This window comes from Lissotriton vulgaris, chromosome 1_1 (assembly GCF_964263255.1).
Source record: "Lissotriton vulgaris chromosome 1_1, aLisVul1.2, whole genome shotgun sequence".
Classification (NCBI taxonomy): Eukaryota; Metazoa; Chordata; class Amphibia; order Caudata; family Salamandridae; genus Lissotriton; species Lissotriton vulgaris.
Window position 1 is genome coordinate 1,574,181,803 of NC_141685.1, and position 18,953 is coordinate 1,574,200,755.

Below are 18,953 nucleotides of genomic sequence, written 5' to 3' on the forward strand. Positions count from 1 at the left end.
GAAAAGGTAGAATAAAACTCAACAGTAAGACCATCAGGTCCAGGAGCTTTGGATTTTTTTTAAGGATTTAATAGCATTGGTTATTTCTTGTGCAGTAACCTCTTTCTCCAATGAGATACATTCATCAGGTAAAGAGGGTGGGTAAGGGAGACCCAAAAAGAAGGTATCTAAATTCTGATTGGAGGGATTTGTGCCATCTGAATAAAGTGAACAATACTATTCATGAAAAACATTAGCAATATCCTCATCAGACGATACTAATTTGTTAGTTGATTAATTTAAAATAGAACCAATGAGTTTGCGTTCAGATTTAATTTTCAAATAGTTAGCTAGCATCTTACCCGCTTTGTTTTGGCCACCGTGAAATTTAGACTTTACTTTAAGGAGAATATTACATGCTTCCATTGTGGCAAGTTCATTTAGTTCAGCTATGGCCTTGATCAATTCATGTAAATTGGTAGATGATTTGGATGTGAAATATTTATGTTCTAGAAGTTTAAGGTGCTGTATTTGGTCAATGTATTTTTTCTGAGTTGTTTTCTTTTTTCTCGAAACATATGAAATAGTGAAGGCACGGAAAGAGGCCTTGAATGCATCCCAATTATTAGAAACAGAAGTAGCTAATAAATTTTTTCCAAACATCATGCAAAGGACGAGAGGTAATGGCCGACTGAAATGCTTTGTGAGATTTATCAGGGTTAAATTTACATGTAAATAAACTATCAGAAAAGGGGTCAATCCATTGATTAAAATCACCAGCATCAACAATATTCAGATAATCAATGGAAGAAAGTAAAATATTAATGTCTTTTCAAAACTTAGGGTCTGGTTTACCAAGGCTATAAATATTTAGTAATATCAATGTTTTGTTTTGTATAACAACCTTTGCCAATACCCATCGTCCATTTTCATCATTTTGTGTAGAGAGAATTTGTGCAGACAAAGCTTTATGAAACGGTATGGCAACACCCCCTTTTTGCCAGAGGCAGGAGAATAAACAACTTGACCCACCCATTGTCTTTTCAATTTAAGTGATTCTGCTTCACTGCAATGCGTTTCTTGAAGAAAATAAACCTGAGAGTTTAGTTTGGACAAATGAGATAGTACCTTTTGTTGTTTGATGGGATGTCCAAGACCACGAATGTTCCACGTAACAAACTTACACATGATGAAGTGATGGGAGGTTCATACACGTATAGATATGATACACATCAAGGATAAGGCTAAAAAGGTAGAAACGGCACACATGGGAAACAAAGGGAAAATATGCTACCAAAAAACAAATATCATAAATGAGCACATGCCACAAATTAAACAGCAGCAAGTGAAAGAGACAGAAAGATAGAAACCAGAAAGGAGAGAAAATAGCAAAAAGGAATACAAATAGAAACAAAAGAAGATAGATCAAGGAACAGAGTCTGGATCTATGAAAAAGTGACAAAAACACGTGCATGGAGCGTTACTACGCAAACAAGAGATAAAGCGACAGGGTGAAAGATAAAAGGGATAGATTAGCAAACAGCCATAATGAATAAGATATACCAAACAGGTAACAAGAATGCTAAGGATTCTATGAAGCACCACCAGCTGAACCTGAAGAAATGCTCTGGAGGAATGACCTCAATTTAGTGGGGTCATCAAACGAACGTGTGGAACCCTCATGAGTTATTTTACATAAGCAAGGGTGAAGTATACCATAAAGAATGTTCAATTGTCTCTTTTGAGGAAGAAAAGGCAAGAATTCTTTACTTCTGGCATTAGTAGCGTTCGATAAGTCTTGCGATATGAAGATGTTGTGACCACCAGACCATTTGATGTGACGTTTCGATTTAGCTGCTGAGAGGACTCACATTAAATCAGTAAATTCCAAAAATAGCATAATGATTCCTCTAGGTTTGGAGGCATGAAGTTGAACACGTCCAAGTCTATGGTCACGTTGAATATTTAATGAAGGCTCTGGTGAAAGGTCCAAAAGTTCTGGTAAAAAATGTTTGAGGAAAAGAAGCATATCTAGACCTTCTTAATTTTCTGGCAGGCCATAAAGATGTAAATTATTGTGTCTATTACGATTTTCAAGGTCCTCTGTGTGGAGTTTTAGACGATGAATTTCCTGCTCCAAAACCGGAATTTTTGTAGAAACGTCATGAAGATCACTGATGCGTTGCTCCATATCCAACACTTTAGCTTCCATACTAATCCACCTATCCTCTATTTGTTGAAGTTTCTCATTAGTTGTGGACATAAAGGATTTGAGACCTCTTACTTCATCTAAAATAATATCAAGAACAGGATTCTGAGAGGATAGGGTGGGGGAAGGGGGATAATTTTTGGCTCTCCTAGCTTTGGTTCCTGAAGAAGAAGCTTTAACAGAGAGTGGAGCTTCATTCGCCATCGTGAAACGATGAGGAGAGCAAGATGCAATTTTTAATGAGGATTTCAACCTGCCCATATGATTAGATTAGAATAAAGAGTGGGGTTCCAGAAAAAAAAACTAATCAAATAAAAAAGTAGATGTGACCCTTATTAGGACATTTCACCACACTGGTAGAATTTACATTTGGAAGTATTGTTGCTGAATACACAATTCCACCAGTTTTTATTCTGTGATCCTGAGTGTGGAATTTGCATGAAGAACATGCATTCATTTTGCATATGCACATTATGCTCAGGAGCATAAATAATTTGAGTCAGGCCCAGAATGGATAATACTCTAGGGTTGTGTACTAGAACTAAAGATCTGGTACTGAAAGAGACAGTTGTAGATTTACCATGTTACTTTAGGCTTGTATTGAGTAGTACATTTTCAAATACAAAATGGTACTAATGATCAATTATGTATATTGAAGAGGCATTGTTTCCTGCTTGGTGTAAATGGTACCTCAACCGTTGCTTATTTTGACTTGATTGCGACATGCGCACTGGTTTTCAGAAAATGGAACAACCATATATTAATCATATCTGGGCCACTTCACAAAGGCATTAGTACTACTTATAATCCTTTTAAATGCAACTCACAGAATTGCAGACATAGATTTACACTTTTGTCTGTCTCATCTCCTGGTTACTGAGATCACCATCACATGGTGCTGATTCACAAAAGCATTTATTTGTACGCAAAGCACTCCTTTAAACACTCTTACATTCCTTTTTTAATTAGCCCAGAAATGTCCAACTCTATATACAAAAAAGTGCCAGCAGGGCACAGACCTGTCTATTTCTAACTATATATTCCCTCAGTGTTCTCCACATTTTAAATGTTTAGGGGCCAGTTCACAAAGCCATGTTAGAATATATAAAAAGGCAGTACAGGAGTATTACTTTAGATATTGCATAAATCCTTTGTGAATAGACCGATGTGTGCAGGACTCAATACACACGACTTAATATTCAGGTGTAAACGGGAAGTGGCTAAAGAGAGTGTCCATGAAATGGGTAAATGTTCTTAAGAGGACTGAGATATGTGTCTCAATTGCGTGATTCCTGCTTTGCTCAATTGCTCATGATTTATATCTTTCTTCAGCTTTCTGAGTGAGTACCTTTCTGAGTACAATACGGGGATCACCAGTGCGTATGCTGCATGTTGTGGAGCTCTTTGCATATACCCATGCAAGCAGTATGCAGCGATGTCTGTAAGTAGAACAGCTGAACAGAAAAGAAGAACTCTCTCACGAGGAGATCACTGAAAGACTACTTTACCAGCACAGTATCCAGGGAGGTCCTGGAGTCCAACCACTAAACCACCCACTGGAGCTATGTCTCCATGTAAAGTTTTTGGATGAGTGGGTGGCAGTAAGCCCCCTGCCTCAGTTGGGAGTTATTATTTGGTTGAGGCCATTCAGTCCCTGGCTGACTCCCCACATCAAATCGATTAGAAATATGTTGAGTTCCTTGTAGAAGCAGCCCATGAGGATGATCAGGATATTTTTTTATTTTTTTATTTATTGAGCAGAATCAAAGATCAGTTGCAAGATAATAACAAGCATATCACAACAATAAAATATAGCTAACCATTATATATTACCTTATGGGGACACGCTCCGCAACCAGCTCTTGTTCCTACCTGCTGCCACCTGCTACTGCAGTGAGGGGAACAGCTACAAAAGGACCCTCAATTGCTTCGTCCTGCTCCCTGCACCGGGTCCCGTGTTTCTGCACCCGCAGCCCCCGTGCCTACATCTCCCAGGGGGCTGCGTGAGGCGCTTGTGCTGCATGTCACCAGGAGGGCGCCGAAGGCCTTTAAAGCCGGCCCGTCCCTCCCGCAGCACGAGACGCGATCCGCAACCAGCTCTTGTTCCTACCTGCTGCCACCTGTTACCGCCGTGAGGGGAACGGCTATAAGAGGACCCTCAATTTCTCCGCCCTGCTCCCTGCACCAGGTCCCGTGTTTCTGCGCCCGCAGCCCCTGTGCCTACATCTACCAGGGGGCTGTGAGACGCGCTTGTGCTGCACGTCATCAGGAGGGCGCCGGAGGCCTGGCCCTCCCGCAGCGCGAGACGCGTGCGGGCGTGCCAGGCTAAATCCCGGGCCAAGGGTGGGCCCGTCCCGTGCCCGTCAGCGACAGGAAGAGGCAGGGCAGGGCCCCCCCTCTAACATCTGGAATTCAAAAACTCCCATATAAGTACTAAAGGACTAAAGGTACTGTGGGGATCTGGAAAGGGTTTGCAGCCACTAAAATCGTGTCCATTGTCCCTTCGTGTTGAATTGTTTTTATAAAGTGTATCCCCAGCGTCCTAAGCCGTGCAGGAGCGATTGATTCATAATTTTGCTGATAAAAATGGGTAAATGGAAGTTTATGGAGGGGGGAGTACCAGGCTCAAGATGCGGCCACTAACTGCGTCCTCACAAGAATTGAAGCCATTGTTAGTGAATGCGAGGAGGTTTTAGTGGGGAACTCCAGTAATAACGTGGCGGAAAATTCTGACCCCCGACCGAGGTTTTAAAGCAGAACCGGAGGAAAGTGATCCCTGCAATTTTTAATAAGAAAACCCCACATACCCCCCCTATCTGTGAACTTCATAGTTCCCTTGAAGGCCCCAATGAGACAAGTCCCACAGAGTTACCAAATGGGACCAACTCCCCTATCAAGACACTAGAGAACATAAACCAGGGGGTCTAGTGTGATGCACCATGTGAGAAAGGTATTAATTGTTCCAACAGATTTGCTGTCCTAGAAGGGGAATCAGGGGATATAATTGAAGTCTTAGCTCAAGGCACCAGGGAATCGGAGACAAGTTGTGATGGTCATGTGGCATGCTCTAGATGCCTGCACTCTTAACAGGATACTTCTGAAGAAAATGGGAAATCTGGAGAGGGAATTGGCCTTCATAAAGTAAAACGCTGAAGGAGCTAACACAGAAAGAGGAAGTGCATAGGGCGAAAGATCCACAATTCCTAACACTACCCACACCGGTTACAGCAACCAATGTAAGGGAAACTACATTAATTAACCCTAAGACAGGAGGGGGTCTTCATTGAAAGGACTTTTGGCTCAAAGACCACTTGGCAGGAATACCTCCGCTGGGCAGCACAGCCCTAGTTCTCATGCAGAAATCACGAAATCACGGGGAGTAACAGCCAAGATTAAGGATCCCCACCATAGTAAAATAGATTCCAGTTGCACGACCCTGGCCAAAAAAGCAAAGAATGTTGGTGATCCCCTGAGCATTCCATCAAAAAACATCGCCCCCAGAAATTGAACTGCAATTGTTTACAGGACCTGGGTTCCAAAGCTTGGTAGGGGCGCTGGTCATGAAAGCAGTGAATCTATTCACAACAAAGCAATCCACTGGCTTCGCCATGTGAGGGGGTGCAGATCAATTATCAGGGATGACATGATCAACGTAAAAAGATTATCCTTGATTAGCTCCCACACAGATTGCATTGAAGTGCAGCTATGCAACGCAGTAATTGTGGAGAACTTAGTGGCCCTAGTGTATCGGACATGTCCCCGAAGCACTCCAATATCCAAATTAGACTCTTGCCACTATGGTCTATAGATAGGGAGCAGGATGATTCTGAACTAAACAGAATAGATTGACTATCCAAGGATAACTACTTGAATCGCCCGGTAGAAACATACAATATGGGCGAGCTCGAGAACTAGATTTGCGCAATCAGTGCAACCCCAAGTCCCCCTAGCATGGAAGAGACTGGTCTGAATAATCAGGGTCCACTCGAGCTCGAGAATTTGACTTGCGCAATCAGCGCAACTCCAAGTCCCCCTAGCATGGAAGTGACGGGTCTGGATAATCAGGGTTTGCTCAGGGTTGAGGAAGAAAATCCAAGAGTGATCCAGCTCCTCTCCTGGAACATAGCAGGTCTCCAAAAGAAACTGGCAAGTCCAGAATGGAATGATTTCATCAATAAGTACAAGGTCTGCATGTTCCAGGTGTGAGAAGTTGGCCTGATATATGATGTTTCCAATATTGGAACCAACTTGTATCAGTCCAAACAATCCCTTATGTTGTCTGGTTGTAAGTCAACCTTATTAGACAAGCTATCTTAAGGGTAGCATAGACTAAGCAGCCTTAAAGGCTTAACTCAAGAGGTCATGTTAAGCGAGCTGTTTTACCAATCACAGTCCTGTAATACCAAATGAAAGGACACCACACAAGTATATATTATAAAAATATATGTATTTATTTCTAAATACTCTCTGGATCTCTGGATCACATCCTCATTGGATCAACTCCTCCCCAAAATAACCACCCTCAAACATTCCAAACGAGTCACCCCCGCTCCCTGGTATACTCCAGAGCTTAAATTACTCAGACAGGAATGCAAGAAAATGGAACGCTCCTGGAGGAAGGATAAGGATAAGGACAAAAAGGACGCTTACCAAACCGCACTCCAAACCTATAAAACCTCTCTCCAGAAAACTAAAAGTCTATTCTTTCAAAAACGAATAGAACACGCTGCGTGCTCCAGTAAAGAATCTTTCACCATTCTAAAGGAGCTCCTCAAAGTCCCCGACTCATCTCCCAGAATCCCACCAGATCCCAAGGCTGACGAGGAAAAATGCTACAGATTAGCCAATTTCTTCACTGATAAGATCCAGAAAATCCTCGATTCAATTCCAACCACCAACACGTGCGAGGATATAGAGACCAATAACACTCCTATCGCCCCTGGTCTCACCTCTTGGGGACCAGTAACAGTCGAGGAAGTCGAAAGCACGCTAAATAACATCAAAAGCGGCTCCCCCAGAGACCCTGCGCCGTTACGCTTTCTCAAGAGTGTAGCACCCACGATCGTCCCCCCCTTACCCAGCTCATTAACACCTCACTGGAACAGGGTATCGTCCCCCCCAATTGGAAAGCGGCAGTAGTCAAGGCACTATTGAAGAAACCTTCCCTTGACCCCGCCGACTTAGCCAACTACAGGCCAATCTCCCTCCTCCCTGGAACTAGCAAAATCGCCGAAAAGCTGGTAAACAGAAAACTATCCCAATTTCTGGAAACCAATGATCGGCTGAAAAAATCGCAAACGGGATTCCGCCCAGGGCAGGGCACCGACATCGCCCTCCTGGTAGCGGTGGAAGAGGCCAGAGCACTGCTCGACGCCGGAGGATCAGTGGCAGTGATCCTCCTCGACCTCAGTGCGGCCTTCGACACCGTCAACCACCAACTCCTGATCCAACGCCTCAGGAGTGTCGGCGTGGAAGGAAAAGCACTGTCCTGGCTATCCTCCTTTTTGGGGCATCGGTCCTTTCAAATCTGGGAGAACAACACCCGCTCCTCCGAAAAACCCCTCCAGTGTGGCGTACCTCAGGGCTCCTCCCTGAGCCCCACATTGTTTAATATCTACATGTCCCCACTGGAGGAGGTCGTCACCCCTTTTGGAGTGAGTATCGTCAGCTACGCTGACGATACACAACTAGTGGTCTCCCTATCCCACCCAAGCCAACAACCTGCGGACCTCTACAATTGTCTCACGGATATACAAGGATGGATGAACCGTTCCCATCTTAAACTTAACGGTTCAAAAACCGACATCCTCCTCCTGGGGCAGAAGGGACCCTCCCTGTCACCGAACATCTGGTCACAGAACATCTGGCCAACCTGTTTAGGCCCGCCCCCAGACCCAAAATGCGAGGTTAAGAGCTTGGGAGTCTGGCTTGAAAAAGACCTTTCGTTCACCACACAGGCAAAGAAAGTAGCCGGGACATGCTTTGGGCTCCTTAAATCTATCCGTAACATCCTCCCTTTACTCCCTCCGACCGCAAAAAAACTACTGATCCAAGGCCTAATACTCTCCAGGATCGACTACAGCAATTCCATCTACCTGGGCGCTCCTGAGGCCACTCTGAACCGGCTACAGAGGATCCAAAATGCGGCTGCCCGGATCGTCACCAACACTCCCGCCAGAGCCTCAGCCAAACCGGCTCTGAGGCTCCTCCACTGGCACCCGGTCAGGGAACGAGTCCAGTTCAAAGCCCTATGCCTGGCCCACAAATCGCTGCAAAACAAAGGACCTCCGATCCTAGCTAAATTCATCATACCGTACAAAGCCGGAAGAGCTCTTTGCTCCGATCAGGAACATTTCATCACCACCCCCAGAGTCAAGAAGGCCCGGACGGGTGGAAGACGCTTCACGGTCCATACCGCACGTCTCTGGAATGCCCTCCCCCGCGAGATCAGAACAGAACCCAATTATCTACGCTTCAGAAAGAGGCTGAAAACTTTCCTTTTTCCATAAATCCCCTTCTCACCTCCTTGCCCCTCACTCCCCTCTGGTTAACTGTTCCTAGCGCTGGGATACTCACGGGTGACTACGCGCTCTATAAAATGTATTAATAATAATAATAATAATAAATTAATCCCCAGTACTCTTTATGAGCAAAGGGGCACAAGCGTTAAATCAAAAGCACAGTATAACATACAAAGTTGCACAATTATGGATGAGGGCGGGAGGCCACTCAAACCATATATTAAAAAAATGGTATAAGAGATATCAATCGAACAGTGGTTAGGCTTAGGGCCTAGGGAATCACTGGGAGCAGTCGGGACAAGCAATGCTGAAGTCGGGAAAAGCCTGCGGGATTCGGGTGCCGCACTTAAAGTGCGGCTTGCACCAATGCAAAGTCAATGGTGCGTAAAGGTTACACAAATAGAGTTTAAGGACACTTCCGCTGAACCTAGAGGAACCAAACTTTAGACACAGAACCTAGAGGTGTGTACCAGTGTGGGAACACCGGCGTTGCAATGTTACCTCACCCACAGGAAGCGGGTGCATATGGTCGAAGTGGCGTCAGGTTTTGACACGCAGGCTCTTGGTGCTTGGAGCTGAAGAGGCTGCAGGCGATGTGATGGAGAAGTGTCCGGTGTGATCCAAGGGTGGATCAAAGTAGAAAAGTACTGAAAGCAGAGGGGACAGAGTCTGGGTCACTCAGCAGTGACCAGGGTGGAACCAGGACGGAACCAGGCAATGCCGGGCGCAATCAGAAGGTTGTCGAGGAGCTTCTCTCTGTTGTCACGTGGGCTCTGGGGCATCTGCGATGTCCAGGAGCGGGTCAAGATCTGTCCCATACAGGCTCTCACCGTCGGTGCAGTCGGCTTCAAGATTGGAGCAAACAACACTTGGCCAGAGCAATCCACGCAGGACCGGAAGATTGCTTCTCACACGGACCAGGAGGGTCAGAGAGGGTGCTCCTTTTCAGAGAAGCTGGTGCAAGTCTGGTGCAACCAGAATCGCAAGTCGGTTTTAGGTTTTTGTCGACACAGGGGCCACAAGCCAGCTGGCAAGTGACCGGGCCAACGCGTCGAGCCAAAGCCTGCAGAAGGGCCCCACGCAGCACTCGTCAAGTGTAGAGGGGTGAGCTTCGGTGCAAGAGTGGCTCAGGGTTGGAGCTTCTCAAACCCCGGTGTACAGCTTTGAGGGTCACTCGTGGGCTGCACGGTCAGCATCTCGTGGTCTTTTCAAGATGGCGTGCCCCACGCTTCAAGTCGCATCCACGGGTCTCAGCTCTGCAGGGACTGTGGATCGGGCTGTAAGAAGGCAGGCAAGCTTGATCTCGTTGATCTCTGTCGCTTGAGTTCCGGCAGGAACTGCAACAAAGCAGACGTTGAGGTGCTGGATGGTGCCTGTTTGCACAGGGTGGTCACTCCTTGACCACAAGGGAGATTCTTCAGTCTTCTACGTTGAGTAGGATTTCGAAGGGTCCAGAGTTTTGTTTCAAATGTTTCATCAGGATAATCTGAGTGCGTTGGCACTGCTCCCATTCTTATACCAATCTAGGGGGCTGGATTACCTGCTAGGTCCCCTCCTATGGGTGGGACCCAGGAAGGGGGGGATACACCCCTTTCCCTTTGATCCAGGCCGCGCTGGGACTGGGGCTGGTGTGCCCCAGAACCGGTGTGGCCGGATTATGCAAGGGGCAGCCTTGTGCTCCCCAGGCAGTGTCTGGTTTCTTTCAAACCTCCCTGCTACAATCCACTATCTCCTGTCTGGGGTGGTGTGACACCTCCCTGTGACAGGAAACCCTTTGTCCAGGCCTCCTTGGCTGAGTTTCGGTCAGTTGTAGGAGGTCAGACTCGTGTCTGTGGCAGAAGCATCCATTTTGTGGATCTGAGGCTCTTTTTAAAATCAACCGCGTTTTAGCAAAGTAACATGTCGTCTCCCTCTAGAGGGGTGGAATGCTACCCCCGTAGCCAGGACTGGCGAGGGGGTAGTATTCCAAATCGTATGACACTTTACACGACATGTTTTGATAAAGCCAAACCAAAGTTACCATATAACTGCGAGGATTATAAGGCACTTAGGAGTATATGGTATGGCATTCTCCCGGAACAGCTTAGGGAATTGGTCCCAACAGCTGCAGACAGGCTCAGCTCATGCTAGAGCACCATCTCACAGAAAACCAAGCACTCTGCCTCCAGGATTGTTAAGTCCTGCCATAGGAGTGACTGATAGATATATATGTGTCCAGATAGGTTTAGATATAGGCATACTATATCTAAGCAAGGGGTGATTACACCACCTTGCCCCAGGTGAGTGATCAGCCAGTTGTGTCAATTTTAGATAGCCAGCCAGGGGTGGCAAAAGATATGCTGCAGCCCCTGGTAGGCCTTGGATGCACCTATGCCCTGGGCACCTATAGTGCTCTGTACAGGGGCTGATAAGGTGACCCAAGCCAATCTAGTTATGCACCTAGGGTACATGGAATCCATTTTACAGAGAGAGCAGATAGCCTGGGGCCCTAATTAGCAGGGAACCAGGCCAACTAAGTCGAAAACCAGCTAAACACAAGGCAAAAAAATCTGGGGTAACCATAGTCAGGTAGCCACCTTCCTACACCAGGAGACTTGGAGCATGATCCCCTTATATAAATCTGGGTATACCATCTACTTTATTCCGGCGACAAGCCTAGGGAAGGGTCGACCATCGGGGGCCTCCATTTAAGGGTCATCGTGGCTCTGAACTGGGTTATTACCATGCATAATTCACTCTCGGATGACATCTTGCACTTATCATTTGAAGGTCCTCACAATGTGGAGCCGTTCAATGTGTATGCTAGAGGAACCCCAGGGGCACAAACTTCAGCCACCATAGCATCACTAGAAACAGCACTAGCGGGTTTTTCCCCCCTGTCCAACATTATTGTGGGAGGCGATTTAAATTGCACATACGAACGCTTAAGTGAGGAAGACTTTTTGGGAATTAATGAAGACGATGTGAGACAGTCTATCCCTAGGGTGATTCAAATTAATGCCCTAACATTAGAATAAAACCTACGAGCATTGAATGGTAGGACAATTTCTGACCCAAACGGGGCCATGACCTTTAACAGACTTCTAGTGGCCCCTCGGATATTGATTATATATTGCTCAATACCCGCCTATGGGGGAACCTAGTGGACATGGAGGTCAAACAATCGCAGGATAGTGATCACAATCCTCTGTGCATGAAAATTAGATGGGGAAGCATCGGAGAAGCATCTAATGCCCCATTATTAACAACAAAAGAGGAAGTCTCATCTAATTGCAATCGCAGATTAAAATGGCATAAGGTTGCATGTCAGGAGGACGTACTAACTAGTATTAGAGAGCTAGTAGAACTAAAAAGCATAGAACTCTCATCGTTCAACACCGCCCAGGGTAATGAGCAGGGTCTCCAATTGAGCGAATTTTACAGGAGCATAATAGCAAAATTGGGTTCCTTCTTTATTGCTAGGGAGTCCAGAGGGCACAAAAGCAAAGTAATTAAATGTGGTAACCTAAGGTATACGGCCCTGTGTAGGAAAAAGAGAAAGGCCATAACCGTAGCCCTCCGTAAAAAAGATCCTGCAGCCGTAAGGGTGGCCAGAAAGGAGTGTAATAACACCGTAGAACTAGCAAAGCGGGACTGGGAGGAACTTAAAACTGCGGCCCACTCAAAGGATTCAACCTTATTTTGAGAATTGATAAATAAACTTAATGGAAGGGGAACAGAGCCCGCCCCAAATCACATATCTGAGCAGCAATGGCATTCCCATTTTTTTAAACTGTACTGCGGCGAGGTAGAATCTGAACAAATGCAAGGTACCCAAATAGAACGAGCCTTAGAGAATTATGCACCAGCAAAACCCTTCACAATCCAAGAGGTACAACTGGCTATTAAGAACATAGCCCTGGGCAAGGCCGCAGGTCCGGATGGCTTGCCGGGCGATTTATCCCTACACGACCCTATGCTGTGGGCCGATTTCATTGCCCTTCTAATGAATCTGATTGTACAGGGTCAATCTGTCCCTGAGTCGTGGAAGGGAGCTGAAGTTGTAACTATATACAAGAAAGGCACCAGAGAGGACCCTACCAACTACAGGCCGATTAGTTTAATCGATGCGGTCCAGAAGGTAGCGGGCAAGGTCATTGTCTCCAGAATAGGGTCCTGGCTGGACGAAGGGAATATTTTGATGCATTTTCAGGCGGGATTCAGGCAGAAGGTGGGCATGATGGACCAGGTTTTCAGATTCTTTGCGGTATACTGGAAATCTATGTCCATCGCAAAATGCAGTTTATATCTGGCCTTTATAGATTTTAAAACAGCCTTCAACCTGGTGCCCCGCGACAAGCTTTGGCAGGATATGGGCTTTTCACGATATCTCCTCGAGTTTATCAAGAGACTTCATGAGGGTAATTATGCCAAAATCAGAAGGGGGAGTCAGGGACAACTGACAGGGAGGGTACCTGTGAATAGGGGGGTCCGCCAGGGCTGTGTGATGGCCCCGACTTTGTTCTCTCTCTTTGTTAATGGGGTGGTAGACCATTTGAGAGAGGACCCAGCTGACACCCAAGCCCTGGTGGGGGAGAAAACACCTACCCACCTCTTCGCAGATGATACCCTCCTGATGTCCAAAACCCCCTCGGGTCTCCAGAAACTGATAGACAGATTTCGTTTGTTCTGTGAAGAATGGGGTTTAATCCTCAATACCTCCTAAACAAAATTAATGGTATTGTCACTGTCAAAAAAATCAAGGAGGATTATTATTACCCTTAATGGGTATCCGTTAGAGGTGGTGGAGGCATTTGACTACTTGGGAGTCAGGGTTAATGTAGAATGAAATGGGACTCCCATGTGGCCAAAATGCTTCTTAACCACAAAAGAGTGTCGGGAGCAATTTTAAGAGACCAGCGGGCCTCTATTAGCAGACCAATAGCCCTGGCTCTTGCGGTATATGAAGGGAAGGCACTGGCCTCTGCAGTTTATGGCTCAGAGATGTGGGGGTTCGAGAATACCACAGACTTGGTCAGAGCCAAGAACAAGATCTGAGAGATCTAGTTTTCCTCTCACTTTCAACCCCCGTAAAGCCCCTTTTCCATGACATGGGTAAACGCTCAATCAAAGAAATAGTTCGCCTTCGCCCATTATTGTTTTGGGTGCGCCGGAGAAGGACACCTGAATTGGCAAAAAATGCAGCAGTGTTTGATGAACTTATCAATTTGAACAGCTCAAAGAAGATCGTGTGGCTGAACAAATTGAGACAGTTGGTCATAAACCTGGGGATGGGCGAATCTTGGATGTCACAATCCCCCCCACCCAAACAAACTGTTAAGAAAATCTACTGGCAGTGGGTGCCGTCTGAGGAACTACACAGCTCTAAGTGGGGGACTCTAACTGATCAATTTCTAGAGCACAAACCTGTTAGGAAGCTTGAACCTTTTTTAGATTTTATTCAAATCCCAAAAGATAGATCGCTCTTTTTAAAGTTGAGATACGGGACATTCCCACTAAATGAATATACTGATAGTTGGAAAAAGTCACGGTACCATCAAGCTACCTGTCCAGGTTGTTTAGGCCCTAACGAGTCCTTACCGCACTTTTTGTTTGCCTGTAAAGCTTATAGGGGGGCCAGAAGAAGATGGCTAAAACCAGTATGTAAAGAGTTGGGAGTCAGACAATATAGGATGGCCCTACACATCCTTACAACAGATACAACATCTCTGACTATCGTATGTGGGGTTGCAAAGTACCTGGGAAAGGCCTGGCTGATTCGTACAAAGCTGTTAAAGAATAAAATGAGCTAGACAACTGTAGTTCAAGCAGACTAATTGTACATGATTACATTGCCGTCACACTTTAGACCCTTTGGGTATTTCTTTTTATTGTATACAAGTCTTTTTATCGTTTTTATTGGCTGTAATTCGGACATATGAATTTTATGGTTGTTTTTTGATTGAAAATGTAGTTACTTTTAAGATAAATTTTTATCGAATAAAGTATTACAACAACATAATACCTTATATTTCAAAATAAAGTGCCTTTGTGCCATTAAATGGCAAACACTTTTATAATACATTATATTCCGCAGCAAAGTGCCTTCATGCCCTATTAGATCACCAACTCCCCAGTCCCTTACTGATATAATGGTAAACCAATTTATACAGTACTATTGACTGAAATACCAGCCATCAAAAAGAAAGTGTAATTGTGCTTTGTAAAAACCCTTTCTTGACACTATAATAACCTCCTACCCCCATTAAGAGCCAAAATAAATAAACATTACACTTGCACTACTACTGCATCGGCGGCCACCTTTTCTATTGCATCCATAAATTGCAATGAGGCATTACATCTCTTTACACTCCCTACCCATCTTGAATGCGCCTCTTCAAACTTCTTTGTCCTAATCATTTTATTATGCCACTCTTGGTATGTTAGAACCCTAAATGAATTCCAGTTCTGTAAAATCAGTGAGCAAGCAATCAAAGGAGCTATCTCTATAAACACCTGACTCCACTTGCCAATCCCAGAGCTTTGACACTTCCTAATAAACCCAAACAGAGCCACACAAGACTCCTGTTAAATCTTAATCTGGAGACCAAGACTGAGAGCAGAGAACCATTTCCCAAAGCTGTGCAACCCTTCAGCAGGTGTAAAAAGTATGCAGCCAACCTCCCATCCTTTGTTGCTGACAACAAAAACCGCAATCCTCCACTGCCGGGTACATTCTATGGGGAGCCAGGGGGTAGAGTAAGCCATCCAACGAGATAAAAAGAACATCCTCTCAAAATGTGCTGCTGTTAGAACCTTATGGCCTAGCAACGAGATAGATTGCCATTCTGCCTCAGAAAAAGTGTATTGTGTGGACAGGCTAATTTTACCTAAAAAGCTTTTCACCTGCTGTTACCCCCCTGCTCCCGTAATAGTCTATACCAGTTTCTGATCCCTCCAAGTTTTGACATCAAAAGTTCATGCATAACGGAGTGCAAGTTTTATCTGGACTCCCGGCAGTGTTTTTGTTAACCCCTCCCATGCACATGACGGAGCCGCTACGTCATGAGCATCGGCTGAGCTGTGCTCATGACGGAGCAGTTCCGTAATGGCCCTCCCACCGCGCCTGCGCGGCGCTGATTTCACACCTGCGCGGCGCGTTCTATTAAGCGGGCGGGGCCATGACGGAACCGCTCCGTCATGAGCACAGCGCAATCGCGGCTCGTGACGGAGCGGCTCCGTCACGAGCATGCGAGCGCCGTTCGGGCCCCCCCCTAGCGCTGCGGCGGAATTGCCGCCGCAGCGAAGGGGTTAAAGAAAGGGTGATCTTCTGATACCCAGAAAGAACAACTGGCATTGATTACCACATCTTGCATGCATCTCAGATGCAATTCTTGCCATGTTATACATTTACCACTCAACAAGAATTGTCCTAGTTCTTGAAAACGGGGAAAGAGCCATTACAACGCAGCTGTTTTCCTGCAATGCCATTACATTGCAAGCGTAACAATGCATGTGATGTAACAACGAGTAGCCATTACTACGCGTGTTTTTACATTAATTGCGCTGTTAAAACGCATCCAATGTAATGCCGATCCACCTCAGGAGAGCCTCTTTTTCCTCACAATGACGTGCACCGCCCCTCGACATGAAGCAGGAACTGGGAGCAGAGAAGGCGACGCTGGAGAGGAACCACGAGGAAAGAGAGGTAAGGGTGATTGTGCTTGGGGTGGGAGTAGTGTGGGTAGTGGTTTAGGGTAGTGTTGTAGTGGCGTAGCGTTTTAGGGTTTAGGGTAGTGTAGGGTGGGAGTAGTGTAGGTAGTGGTTTAGGGTAGTGTTGTAGTGTCTTAGAGTTTTAGTGTTTAGGGTAGTGTAGTGGTGTTTGGGTAGTGTAGGGGGTCATTCTAGGGGCAGTGTTTTAGGGTTAGGGGTAGTGTAGGAGTGGGAGTAGTGTGGGTAGTGGTTTAGTGTAGTGTTGTAATGTAGTGGTTTAGGGTTTAGGGTAGTGTAGTGGTGTTTTGGTAGTGTAGGGGCTCGTACTAGGGGTAGTGTTTTTATGGTTTAGGGTAGAGCAGTGGTGTTTGGGTAGTGTAGGGGGTCGTGCTGGGGGTAGTGTAGGGGGTCGTGTGGGGGTAGTGTAAATGTAGAGAGAGAACTGGGGGTTGGGGGTGGGTTGTGCAGGGTGTAGTTTAAATGTCGGGAGAGGACTGGGGGTTGGGGGTTGTCGTGCGCTGGTACTACATTAGTGTTAAGTGTAGGGTAGGGTAAAGTCACTTACCTTGCAAACTTTTACCATGACTATACCTTTACCACACATGCCTTTGCGTTGTAGTAAAGGTACAGGCATAATCGTGGTCAAAGCTTGCGATGTAATGGCATGTCGTTGTCATTGAATTCGAGTAGTAATACCCTCGTTGTAATGGCACGCATGCTATTGGTACGAGATTTAATGACACACATCCTTTAAAACCAATAGTATTCCTGAATCTTAGCCGGCTATAGGGATTTCTAAGGCAAATGAACTTGCACTCCTGTAAAGTAAAATACTCATTGTCAACTGGATGTGCTTGGAGAGATGAAGTGCTTGAAGTCTGGCACCAAATTCCTGTGCAACCTTGTATCTCGTTTTCTTTGAGAATTTATCTGTCTTAATGAAAAAACAGGCGCTGGGATCCTGCTTCTTTGATCATTTTGTCTATTAAAAAAGATCAACCTTCCTTTTACCATAAGTGGAGCTTACTAATGCATCTAAAAAGATGCTTCATAGTATGTCATCTCATGAGGTAGTGACTGGCAAATATCAGGTTGAAGTGTAGAGAGTTTTACCTTAGAAGCCTTCTTATTTCATACAACGTGCCTAAAAAGTGTCTTCAGCTCAAAAAATAGCTCTTATTAACTTTGATAGGAACAGTTGCAAAAAGAAATAACAACAAAGGTAAATTAGACATTGTAATAAGGGCTACCCTTCTGACTAATGTACGAGGAAGAAGTGCCCGTCCCTCCATCAGTTCCTTAATCTTCATCATAGCCAAATAATTTAATTGATAAAGCTGGGAGTAGCTACTTGTTACAAAAATACCAAAACGTCCCTCCAGCAGTTCCTAAATCGTCATCATAGCCAAATAATTTAAATGATAATGCTGGGAGTAACTATTTGTTACACAAGTGCCAAAATAGTGAATCAGGCTTTGAGAGCGGCCTGCTGCTGCAGAGAGGGAGGGAATGTTTAAAAGATGTAGTTCAGTTTCATTCTAATCAATTTTATATCCCCCAATCACTCTAAATTGCTCGATCTCATCAAGCACCTATTGGATAATCTTCTTTCTCCTGCCAAAAATATAGAGTTATATAATCTGCAAAGATTTTGAATTTGGCCATTTCTATAACGGGGCCTCAGTCTTTTCATTCTCGTGAATCCAGAATGCAAGGGGCTCTGAAAAGACGGTAAGTAAGATTGAAACAGACGGCACCCCCGACCCGTTCCTCTGTTTATATCAACCACCCCAGCAAGATTAGAATTTACTTTACTTGTGCCCCTTGATACAGATGCTAGAGCTAAATACGGCAGGGAAGCTAACCCTTCCTAAGGCATAACAAAGTGCATCCCAGTTTACCAGGTTAAATATTTTTTTTGCTTCGACCATTACTACAGCGGCAGGAGTCTGGTTAACTGTGATATACCCTGTGGGTGTATTAAAAAGCCAGTATTCACCTACATCGCCAAGTCAGCCACAAACCATGTCTGATTATTATGTATTACAGTCTGGGCTGCTGGAGTTATGCAAATAGCCTATTCTTTCATAAGAGGTTTTTAATCCACTTTCAACTAGTTGATTGGTCTATATGAGTTAACATCCTTTGCATTCTTACTCTTAAAAAAACACTAAGGGGCAGATTTATGATAACTGGCGCATCCCCAGGGATGCACCAGTTATTTTGCGCCACTGCTCCGCCACCCATGGTGCGCCGCATTTACAATGTGGTGCACCATGGGGCAAAAACGGCACAGATGCGTGACGCATCTGTGCCGTAAAGGTGGCGCATTGCTGGAGTTGCGTCGCAAGCGCAACGCAGCTCCAGCAAGGCTCGGGGTGCCCCATCTTTACATTGCTGCGTCAAGACCTACGCCTGCTTCAGGCAGGCGCAGGGTTTTGACGCAGCATTGGCCTGAAAGTGACTGAGTGAAATCTATAGATTTCACTCAGCCACTTTTGCGAGGCGCACCTGCCCCTGAACGCCCACCCTGCGCCGGAACGCCCACAAGT